The following is a 13,186-nucleotide window of genomic DNA, read 5'->3' on the forward strand; positions in this document are numbered from 1 at the left end:
TTGAAAAAGTCAACTCAAGTCAACTATGGTCAAATCTGGCCAACTTTTGGTCAAATTTGGTCTTCTAGACCTCAAAACTATGTCGAATTAACTCTGAATCTTCTTTTGATTTTCTCTACATTCTGTTGAATCTCATATTTCTTCTACTGCTTTACATCATATTTCTAGTGTGTCATCTTTCGATTTCGCTCCTAAGGGGGTAGGATGATTACATCATTGAACTTGAATTTTAAATCAATTTGAATCTTCATCGCTTGGGGGCATCTTGTTGCTATCTTATGTCCTCGTCACTTGGGGCATCTCATCACTCAGGTCATCTTGTTTCCTTCTTTCTGGCATCTTTATCATCTATTTCATCTAGTCATCAGTCAATTATACGTATCAGGATAGTTTGAACCCCGAATCCTAAGGATCAAGCCTCGTTCTGGGGATGATTCTATAACCCATCCTTTATCAATCTCAAGTATCTAGGTGTTCTATTTGGATCCTTAAATATTAGGCTCCATTCTAGAGATAATCTTTTAAATGCTTTCAAATCAAGTATCTAGGTGTTCTATCTGGATCCTTAAAGATTAAGCTCCGTTCTGGAGATAATCTTTTAAATGCTTTCAAATCAGGTATCTAGGTGTTCTATCTGGATCCTTAAAAATTAAGCTATGTTCTGGAGATAATCTTTTAAATGATTTCAAATCAGGTATCTAGGTGTTATATCTAGATTCTTAAAGATTAAGCTCTATTCTGGAGATGATCTTTTAAATGCTATCAATCTCGGATATCTAAACGTTTTGTTTGGATCCTTAGAGATTAAGCTCCATTTTGGAGATGATCTTTTAAATGCTATCAATCTTGGGTATCTAGACGTTTTGTTTGTATCTTTAAAGATTAAGCTCCATTTTGGAGATAATCTTTTAAACGCTTTCAAATCAGGTATCTAGGTGTTCTATCTGGATCCTTAAAGATTAAGCTTCATTCTAGAGATAATCTTTTAAATGCTTTCAAATCAGGTATCTAGGTGTTCTATTTGGATCCTTAAAGATTAAGCTCCGTTCTAGAGATAATCTTTTAACTGCTTTCAAATTAGGTATCTAGGTGTTCTATCTGGATCCTTAAAGATTAAGCTCCGTTCTAGAGATGATCTTTTAAATGCTATCAATCTCGAGTATCTAAACATTTTGTTTGGATCCTTAAAGATTAAGCTTCGTTCTAGAGATGATCTTTTAAATGCTATCAATCTCGGGTATCTAGACATTCTGTTTGGATCCTTAAAGGTTAAACTTTGTTCTAAAGGAAACTTTTAAAATGCTTATCAATTTTGGGTATCTAGGTATTCTGCTTGGATTCCTTGGGATTAAGCTATGTTCTAGAGATAGTCCTTAAAAGCTTATCAATTGGTCTCCGTATCATCAACTTTGGAACCAATCTTATCTCTTGATCTTTGCATCATGCTTTCTGATTTTCTTTGAATTGAATGTGATGCTCGCACATTCATTCAAAGAGGGGCAAAATGTAATACCCCAAAATTGGCTCATTGCCATGATCACCAATTCTGGTCTATTTTGACCAATTATAAGACCTATTCTAATAGGCAATTCTCATTTTGCTACTCGCTACTTGACTTAATTGTCAGATGCAGAAAACCCTAATCTGCATTCATCATACTCATTATTTAATCCCTATAGTACGCACTCATATTAGCCACATTAAACCTATTTGATTTCAATTCAATTTAATCTAAAGTATTCATACTTTATTCAATTAAATTATCTCCTAAGGCTAATGTACTATGGGATTAAATTTATTTAATTTAATAAATATACCTATCTCAATTAATTAAAAGGAATTATTTAATTAAATGGGGAAGGTATTTCTAATTAATTAAATGAAATTATTCAATTAAATGGAGAAGCTACTTCTAATTAATTAAGCAAAGTTATTTAATTAAATAGGAAGTTATTCCTAATTAATTAATAAAGTTATTTGATTAAACAGAAAAGTGTCTCTAATTAATTAAATCAAATTATTTAATTAAATAGAAAATATATTTAGCATATCTCATTTTATTAAATTAAATATCTCTCCTAATTTTCTCTTCAGTTCAAAAATGAAAATTCCTAGTTCACTGCTGATCAAATTAGAAGTGACCCAGATCACTTACTCTCACATTAAAGTTTATCTGAGCTGATTGACTCTTACACTCAGATCTGAGCCAGTTAACTTCCTCTAATTTGGGAATCTTCCACCTTAACTGAACCTCATCTTCAATCCTGACTGTTGATTGAAATTGATCTCAACTATTGGAGTATTTCAAGAAAATCTGTTTAAGAGACCCTCATTTCTTCATTTTGGAGGATGAATTGAATTTTTATCGAAGTGTTGTTGAAATTCATACTCACATTTGCTCACATTTGCTCACATTTTGCATACACTTGCATCCTTTGTTTAATTTCATTTAGCTTAACTATGCATATGTTAATCTAGTTCGCTTTCTTTTGTTCTTGGATTACATTGCATATCTCATTTAAAATAATTTGCACATTCATTTAGACTAGTTGCATTCATCAAATCCTTCGTTCTTAGAGGGTCTGGTTGCCTACACCTCAATTCTGAGGATATTAACAGACAAAATCCTTCTAGATACAAGGCAATAGGTCGTCTTGCAGGATTTCTCTCGGATGAACAATCTCATGTTCATTCTAGGATGAATCCGCACATAATGACCATGTTGAAGTGTGTGTGTTAGTATAGGCCACAATTCACACATACAACTATGCGATGCAAAATCTTAAGGATCGCCTTGTTGGATACTTTTGCTTGACCATTACCCTAGGGGTAATAAATAGAAGACCAATGTTGCATGATTCTAAACCTTTTACATAACTCCTTAAGATCCTTGTTTTTAAATTGTCCTCCATTTTCAGTAATAATGGAGGAAGGTACACCATATTTGCATATGATGTAATTCATAATGAACAAAGCTACACTTTTGTCATTTGCTATGGAAAGAGGGACTGCCTCTACCCACTTAGTGAAGTAGTCTATAGCGGTAATGATAAACTTATGTCCATGTGAAGAGGATGGGTGAATCTGACCTATAAGATCGAAGGCCCATTGTTAAAATGTCCATAGTGTAACAAATTGAATTAGATCTCTAGCTGGAGCGTGAATTAGATTCCCATGGATCTGACATTGCTTACAAGACTTAGCATATTTGATCACCTCTTGCTCCATATTCAACCAATAGTAACTAGCTCTAATAAATTTATGAGCTAGTGTCAAGCCATTTGAGTGAGATCCACAAATGCCCTCATGTACATCTATTAATGCGTGTTTGGACTCATCGAGTTCTAGACACCTAAGCAGTGTTCTGTCGAGATCTCTCCTAAACAAGTCGTCAGCAATAATGACATATCGTGAAGCATTACAAATAAGGTGATGTCTTTCATTCTGGGTTAGATTGTTCGGAATGGTTTGGTCACATAAGTAAGAGTATATGTTGGTGGTAGCGAGATGAGTCGTGTCATATAATAGAACAGATCATCTTAGATTCGGGAGAGTCATAGGCAAGGTAGAGTAACGTTTCCAGCAGGAACTCATGTCGGAGATCATTTTTTGACATTTGTAACAAGGAAGCAAAAGTAGCCATGGCTTCAGCCACTTTCTTCTCTGTCTGAGGAATCTATTGAAAAGTTATATGAGAAAAGTATTTCTTCAAGTCATCCACCATGTGTTTATAAGGGAGCAATTTCTCATCCTTTGTTTGATATACATCATTGACCTGGTTGATTATAAGTTGTGAATCACCAAAGATGTTTAATTGATCTACTCTCCGCTCAATTGCAATCTTCATGCCATTAATGAGAGCTTCATACTTTGCGATATTATTTGTATAAGGAAATAGAATCTTGTATGCCTTAGGTAGTGAGTATCTTTGTGGTGTGATGAACAAGGGTCTAGCACCTGATCCCTATTGTGTGAATGAACCATCAAAGAACATAATCCAAGTTTGATGTGTCATTGTTAAAATTGATTCATCAGGAATGTCAATGCTAAGTGGAAGAAGACTCTCCATTGATGCTTTTGCTAATTGATCAGCAATTGTTTGTCCTTTGATGGCCTTTTGTTCAACAAATTGAATATCAAACTTACTTAGTATCATGACCCACTTAGCCAATCTTCCTGTTAGAGCTGCTTTGTTGAGTAAATATTTTAGCGGATCAATTTTAGCAACCAGTCGTGTAGTATGAGTGAGCATGTAGTGTCTCAACTTTTGAGAAGCAAAGACAATTGTCAAGCAAGCCTTCTCAATGATGTTATAATTCATTTCATAAGAAATCAACGTATGACTTAGACAATAGATAGCTCTTTCCTTGTTATCACTATCTTCTTGTGCTAGTAATATACCCAGAGATGATTCTTTTGCTGAAATATACAAGATAAGAGACTTCCCGTGAATAGGAGGCATCAAGATCAGTGGATTAGCAAGGTAATGTTTTATCTGTGTTAAGCTTTGCTTGCAATCTTGACTCCAATTGTATTTCACACCTTTATGCAGTGTCTTTGGTAAAAGATTGTGTCCTATCTACTAGCTATGAGATGAATTTACAGATGGATTGAAGTCTTTCTTGTAAGCCCCTCATCTAACTGATATTACAAGGTGGAGGCATGTCCATAATTGCTTGAACTTTCTCTGGATCAACCTCAATTCCTTTTGTAGACATAATCTAGCCAAGTGGTTTTTTGGATGTCACACCGAATGCACACTTCTTGGGGTTAAGTCTCAGACTGAATTTTTCCATACGATCTAGGATAGGTCCCAAATCTTGAAGGTGAGTGTTGCGTTTTGTGCTCTTAACCAGGGTATCATCAACATAGTCCTCCATTGTTTTATGCATCATGTCATGAAAAATTGTAGTAACTGCCCTTTGATATGAATCACCAACATTTTTCAAGCCAAATGACATCACATTCCAGCAGAAAGTTCCTCATGCACAAGTGAAAGCAGTCTTTTCTTGATCTTCTAGTGCAATTTTGATCTGATTATAACTAGAAAATCCATCCATGAGTGAGTACATTTCATATCTGTCGTCATATCCACTATCATATCAATGTTGGAGAATGAAAAATCATCCTTTGGACATGCTAAGTTTAGATCTCAAAAATTTGTACAGACTCTGATAGATTTGTCATGCTTGGAGATTGGAATGATGTTTGATATCCATTCAGCATAATCAATAGCTCGGATGAAACTAGCATTCAAAAGCTTTTCCAGTTCAGCTTTGACAAACAATGCAACATGAGGATGCATTTTTCTAAGTTTTTGTTTGACTGGTTTAACTCTTGGTGTAATGGACAAGTAATGCATTATGAGATCAGGATCTAATCCCAACATGTTTGAATATGTCCATGCAATGTTTATCTTTTTCTCTTGGAAGAAGGCAATGAGTTCTTCCTTTTCCTCTAGAGACAATGACTGTGCAAGATGTATCATGTGAGGATGTTCCTTTGTTCCCAAGTTGATCAACTGCATTGGCTCTATCAACACTGATGATCATTCCTGAAAATGACTAGGAAGTGCATCAAATATCTCATCCGTAGGTGCCTCAAAGAGGTTTTCACCCTTGGATATGTCTTTTCTCTTTACTTTTTGAGGTTCTAATACTGCCACAATGTGGTATTCACCATTGGACCTTTTATTTCTTTTCTTTTTGATTGAATGACTGAGATATTTGATATCAACTTCAGTCATGTTGACACTTTGTTTGATGGTGAAAGATGTTATAGGTTCGAAAGCGTTTAAGTAATAGGCAAGAGCATAGTCATTTTGGAATGTAGGGACTTCACTAGATGCATTAGAATTCCAGTCTATGAGCTTGGGGTAGGTGAGTGAAAGAGAAGTGATGGGTTCACTAGCATTCACTGTATAATCATCAAATGCTCAGACAAGTAATTCAAGACCTAGAGTGCCTTTGTCCGTAAGTGTGTTTGAATATCTCTAACGTCATTAATCGAAGACTCAATGACACCAGTTGGATAAGACTCATTCGACCTAATCATAGACGATTCACCTACTTTGAGGAAGTTTTCATAGACATGAACTTGATCTATATCTATTTTTCGTTGCCTCTGAGAGAGAGTCACATTCATATTCCTTAGAATCTGTGCTACATGGTGACAGACTATAAAATTCTCCAACAGTGATAGGGATAAACTCTCCTTCATCATTTGGATTTTTACAAATATACTCAATGTGCAAAGCATGACTAGACTCTTCTGGTTCTTGTTGGGTATTATGTGAATTAGTAGTACCATCAAAAGAATCACTATCACCATCCATGGTGTTGATACGTGGTATAAAATCATCTGATTCAGTAAAGAATTTAGCAAGATCATCAAGAATGGGATAAGGATAAGGATCCTCATCATCAACATTATCTTCATGATCATCAAACTCAGCTTGTGACTCATTTTCAAATGAATTTTCAGGTTCTAGTACAAATTTGTTGATCCCTAGATGGAAGGGAATCTTCTTGAAGCCTAGACCAGATGTATCTTGATTCCTCCTAGCTATCGCTTTGACGGGATCAATTAGACCATTTTTATTACATCCAATATGACCAGTTCCCTTGTAGCCAAAGCATTTCATCAGTTTAAGACCTAGACCATACTTCTCTTGAGTAATCTCATGAGACTGTTCTTTGAGGTCAACTGGAGTTTCCTCTTTGTAGATCCATGTAGTAGCTCTATTTTCACTTTCCTCCTCAAGTGGAACTATAGCTTTGACAAATGTACCATTATACTTGGTTTGAGGTTTCAACACAAAACGTCTCTTTGCTTCGAAGGGTCTCCCATAATGACAGGGAGATTCAGGAAGAGATTTTAATGACAGAACAAGTTCCATTTGATATTCACCCATTCCAATTTCTTTAAGCTTTAGTGAATGCTCGATTTGTTTCAGCTTGTTATCATGATTATCTATAGACTCTCTATTAGCGAGCACGAAGTTTTTAGCAAATTTCACCATGTTACAGGTATAGCTAGTACTTGCAGGTATAGTGACTTTAGAGCCGTGAAATGGGAACTTTAAGCATTAATGATAAGTGGAAGGCATAGTCTTCATCTCATGTATCCACAGTCTTCCTAGCAAAATATTGTAAGATAAGGGAATGTCCAAGACTTGACAAGTAACATCCCTTTCGACAGTACCAACTTGGAGAGGTAACACAAGACCCAAAGATTTTCACTCGACTTCATCATATGCTTTGATAATTATCTTGCGTCGAGGGTCAACGGACTCTTCAAAATATTCTAATTGTCTGAGCAAAGCAACAGAGACAATATTCAAACTAGCTCCATTATCAATAAGCACACACCAAACACGTTTCTAGTGTATCATAACCTCAATGTCTAGAGGTTGATTATGTGGGTGATTTAGTGAATTATCATCTTCCTCAGAGAAGGTCATATAGTAAGGTGAAGTCAAATGGCCTACCATAGATTGGAACCTCTCAATATCAAGATCTTAGAGGGATGCTTGCCTTAGTGAGGGCTTTGTTGAGAATCTGCCTATGAGCAGGCAAGATTTTGAGCAATTCAAAGATCATGATTTGAGCATTTGTTCGTTGTAACTGATCGAGTATGTTGTAACTAGCAAGTTTTGTTCCTTTACCGGATGGACTAGCAAGAGGTTTGTCTTTGTGTTGTTCTATCTCAAGAGTAGAAGGTGCAAGGCCTTTGAGTACTAACTTGGTGCAAGAATGCGCAACAACGTTTGCACAAGTTTGTGATGACTCATTGTCAGATGTGTTCCAAGTAGGACCCCTTAAGACAAATGGTGGCTTAGGTTTAGTTTTGTCTTGTTTACCCTTGATGGTGATAACTTCACAATACTCAACACCAACTGGTTCAACCATATGGACTATCTCATCATTGTTAGAGTATGTATAGTTGGCCTTGTTGTTAGGTTTTGGTTTCGAGTTTTCTCCTTTTTCGTAGAGAGGGAATGGCTCCTTGAAACCCTTGTGATCTAAGTTCTAGTTATGTCCATCCACAACAATGTCACCATCGTTGATTAGGTCTTGGATTTTGTGATGCAAGTTGATATAGTTATTGGTTTTGTGACCTTTGTTTTGGTGGTATTCACAAAATGAAGTTTCATTCCACCATGGTGGTCGTGGTTGCAGAGCATAAGGATGAGAATTGTCCGATGGAGAAATGAGTTTTTTTTGTAACAAGGTCTTGTAAACCACATCCAAAGGTTCACCAAGAGGTGTAAAATCTCATTTAGGGCATGTAGCCCATATTCCTTGGTTTGTTCTCAGTGTCTTATTGTCAGGAGGTTTCTCAACATTCTTGGATGCTCTGAGATTATTTGTAAGATTGAACACTACCTTAACAGGTTTAAGAGTAATGTTGTCAACAACTCCGTCATGTACAACCTCTCGATTTTTGTTCACATATCTGGACTTGTCTTTATGAGAGGTTGACCCTTGTTTAGTGTCCTTTTGAAGGGTTATTTCACCCTTTTTGACCATGAATTCCTCTATCCGGATAGCTTGTGTAACCATGTCTTCAAAGGTACGTGGACCTTGAAGTTAGACTCTATACCCAAAATCAGGTAGGAGGTTATCCATAAAGATGTCAAGTTTCTCTATTTCCAGGATTTTGCATGAGTATTTGGTGTAATGTTGTCTCCATCTCTAAAGGAATGTGAGGAAAGGTTCCCCAACTCTCTATTTCAGGTTGCACAAGTCTCAAATATTAACTTAGTGTTGTATGTTGTGAGAGTAATGTTGGACAAACAAGTTAGCAATTTCATCGAATGTTTTGATATAAATAGGCAAGTGTGAGAACCACTCCATAGCCTGACCACCTAGACTTCTTGAGAATAAGCACATGAGACATGTTTGATTATGCATAAATTCCATAGACAAGGCACCAAATTCTTGCAAATCCTCTTGGGGATCGATGGTTCCAAAGTATTTATCATACTTAGGCAACTCAACTCCTCTTGGAAAAGGAGGTGTGTCTATACTCTTGTCAAAAGGAAATAAAGTTTTTCCTTATCACGCATCATTAGAGCTAACTGTTCTTGCATGATTTTCAATTGCTTTTACAATTTGGAAGTCTCAGTTTCCTCTTCATGTGTAATGATAGTTTCAATGTTAAAGTGATGAGGTAGCTTGGCTCCCTCTTGGGCAAGTTTGAGAAAGTATTTCTCTTTCTCTTCATGAAGAAAGATCTCCATGACCTTATGGAAGTTTTTGTCTTTACGACATTTTTCGATATGCTCAAGGAGTATTTCTACCTCTTCTTCATTCTCATCAGTAAAAGGTTCCCAATCTCTTTCAATCCTGTGTTGATCTTGGTCTCTATTATGTTCTCCATGTTCTAGTTCTAGTTCAGCCATTTTAGGGATGTGATAAGTTTCAGTATATGTTTGTTGAAAAAGTTGTCTAAATAAGGATTTAGTTGTCTTGTTTGGAGATGTATGACCTTTGATAGTTTCAGGATCCTCTTGATACAAGGGGTTCCTGATTTGTTGTAAGTTTATAGAGAATGTTCTCCAAACATGAGATGATTTGACAAGTGAGGGGGATCATGAAGATTCCTCACTAGATGAACTAGAGATAGACTGTGTATGGACTAAAGAGTGACCTCTGCCACGATTAGTACCCCTAGCTCTACCTCGTCTACGTCTTTGGGGATAAAACATGTTGTCACTTCTTGTTGCCACAGTCATAGACAAGGAGAAAAAGAAAAAGCTTAAGCAAGGACCACGCTAGAACATAGTCTCAAAAACAAAGCAAGATAAGGGTACTGTATACTAAGGTAGAATTCATCTGAGTAATGGCTAGAACAGTCAAAGATTATGACTATCATGACAAGCACCAAATACCAAAGACAAAGTGAACAAGAGACAAGACTAGTTTATGTGTAGGTTGCAAGTCATTAACTAAGCAAGAAGTCGTTGTTTGACATTGTTTGTAGACATAAAAGAGGTAAAATGTTGCAAATAACATACCAGATTTAGAGTGCAGGTAGCTCTAATAGACAAGATACTGAATTTCAAAGAGATTTTTGCAAGTTTCAGACTGTTCTGGATAGATTGTTGGTTGTTTTAACAGATTTCAAACAGGTAGTAAGACTTTTTTCAAGTTTTGAATAACATTTTGTGTAATGCCCCACCAAGGGATCCAAAGAATTAACCTAAAATTTCACTAAGTTTGGTAGCATTTTTTATTTTTATTTTTTTAAATATGAAAGTAAATACCACATATAACTTATGCACAATAACGGAAGCAATAGCAATGTCTATCTGAAAGTAAACATAACATACATAACAGATTACATTCTTTAAAGATCCCTTAATGTTGAATAACATCTGAATCAACTAACATTATTGAATCTATCTAATATAACAACCACATGAAATAACAATGATAAGTCCAATGTTTATACATTACATTTCCAAATGCTCAATCATCCACTATACATGTCACAGGGTATGAAAAGCTTAAAAGAATATACATATGTAGAATAAAGTACATCATCCTATTCTAATCCATGATACATCAAAGTAAAGATAATCACGTGATACACATGATACATGATCATAGAAGATATACATCCATCATAAAAAATTAAACATAATAAACTAAGTGCACGGTTCCTCCCAACCATTAATAGCATCGTTAGACCATCGTGGGCCCTAGCCATCCCTCCGTACATAACATTCCAAATCACCGAAGAGATCATCGGTATTAACATAGTAGGAATGTCACTCCTAACATATTCTATATCATATGCAGAAAGTAATCTAACATGCAAATATAAGCATAAGATAACATCATCTAACATATACTAATCATCAATGAAAGGATACATATCCACCATCATGAAGGATGCATCAACCATGATGTCTCAATAAATCTCAAATGATAAGAGTGAAAAAACACTACCACCCGACCGCGTGGTACCTAAGTGGTCCACTCCCACTGTGCTGAGGAGATAATCTCAAGTCCTAAACAGGCTATCCAATAACACATAGCATAAATCTCTATAAGTCTAGGAATCCTAAAAGTATACTAACTCAAAGGTTCCAATCACAAAACTGACATCTAATCCCAGAGGCACACAATGACATGTAGGAACCTACTATGCAAGCGGGAAAGTGTCATCGCATTTATCACGTACAAGTTACCCTGTCAGTTAGCTAAACTCCACCGGTCCATATTGATCTCATGCGGCCACTAGTATCCTCTCATACTGACGAGGCATACTATGGAATATAAGGTCGCAACCATGCGTTCTCTCTACTCCCATCCTAGTCTATACAAGCACTCAAGGCATGGGCGAGAACAAAACACTTATCTTTTTAGATTCATTCAATTAGTATTAGGTGTGAATGTTTTCACTTATTAATCCAACTTACAATGAGTTACCCTGGCAGCCTCTTAGGGCCCCGGCCCCCATTGCAAGCCACTTCCTGACACTACATGCATATATCCTACCCTAAGCTCATGGAATCATAAATCTCAAAACCACAAAAGATAATCCATAATAAAATCATCAAATATGCATAAAAGCATCAAATCTCCATGAGCAATCATCCATAGAAAATCATGATCACAACAGCTCTCTATTGGCAACTGAAGTATCACTGATAATAAAAAATATCCATTGGTTCTCAATAACCAAAATATATCTCAATCATACTGATCGAAGACTCCAAAATGGTTGAGTTAAAACATGTCACAACATCAAAAATAAATCCACATTACAGTCCCATCATGGCGACTAAAAAATAACCAAGGATAATTGATCGAAGAACCAAAAATGGTTAAGTCAAGTGTCTCATACATAAGAATCTCAACTATAACAATCAGTAATTACACACATTTCATAGAGCATTCCATCACATAACCATGGTTGGGTTTATAAAGATTGAGATTAAAACATCATCATGACATCACAATCACATAACCCCCAAGCCTCTGGTAGACGTCCTATAACTGGTCAACACTAGTCAACCCAAAATCCAAAACAATAGCATAAAGAATACACAATGTAAACACATGTTTTGATTTTGCTAAATTTACAAACTTGAATTTAAATGTAGAGAATGAATGAAGGAACATTTTGTACATTTTTTTTTTCTAACACATGTATTGTTTTGGATGGATAAAAGTTTTCCTCAATAGGACTAAAATCCATTTTCCAATTATAATATTTGTTTGAAAACGTCCCCCACCAAACTATCAATTAAATTTCATATACTTTATTTAATAATTTAAAATAATTAATTAAATCTTATTAGTTGAAAATTATACAAGAGTTCACCATTATAAAAATGAACCTTTGATATAAATCATTTATCAAATATATAATAATAATTCAAATTTAGTAATAACATATTTACATATTACATATTACATATATATATATATATATGTATATATATACATATATATATATATATATGTATATATATATACATATATATATGTATATATACATACATATATATATATATAGATATATATATGTATATATATATATATATATGTATATATGTGTGTATATATATATATATATGTATATATGTATATATATATATAGATATATATATACATACATATATAAATATATAAATAATTATTATTATTGCATTTTATAAAATTGAATTAATAATTTCGACTGATACAATATAACATATGAAAATTTAATAACAATAAAAATCGATTTCATATGAAATGACTGTTATAACACATATACATAAGTATGTACCACCGGCGGTACGCAGGACCCTGCGATCGCAGGGCCTGTGACGTCAGTGGGTACTATGTACCCCTGTCGTCGCAATACCTGCGACAGCTGGTACACTGTGACCACAGTGGGCACGGGGGCGCAGGTCTCGTCCCCCCCCCATTTTATGCATATTACTTTCTTTTAAATTGCATAAGCGATTTCATTCGCCGATTATTATATGCGATTTCGATTTTAACAAAGTTTAACGTTTTTAAAACGTATTCGATCAATAGTATGATATTCGACCTTTAATTAAATAAATATATATGTATATATACATATGTATGTATGTGTATATATATATTAAGGTAAATATGTGTGTGTGTGTGTGTGTGTGTGTGCAGATTAAAAAATATAAACATGTATATACACAGTTTAT

Source organism: Cupressus sempervirens, chromosome 2, assembly GCF_028749045.1.
Source record: "Cupressus sempervirens isolate cs-2001-9-10 chromosome 2, ASM2874904v1, whole genome shotgun sequence".
Taxonomy (NCBI): domain Eukaryota; kingdom Viridiplantae; phylum Streptophyta; class Pinopsida; order Cupressales; family Cupressaceae; genus Cupressus; species Cupressus sempervirens.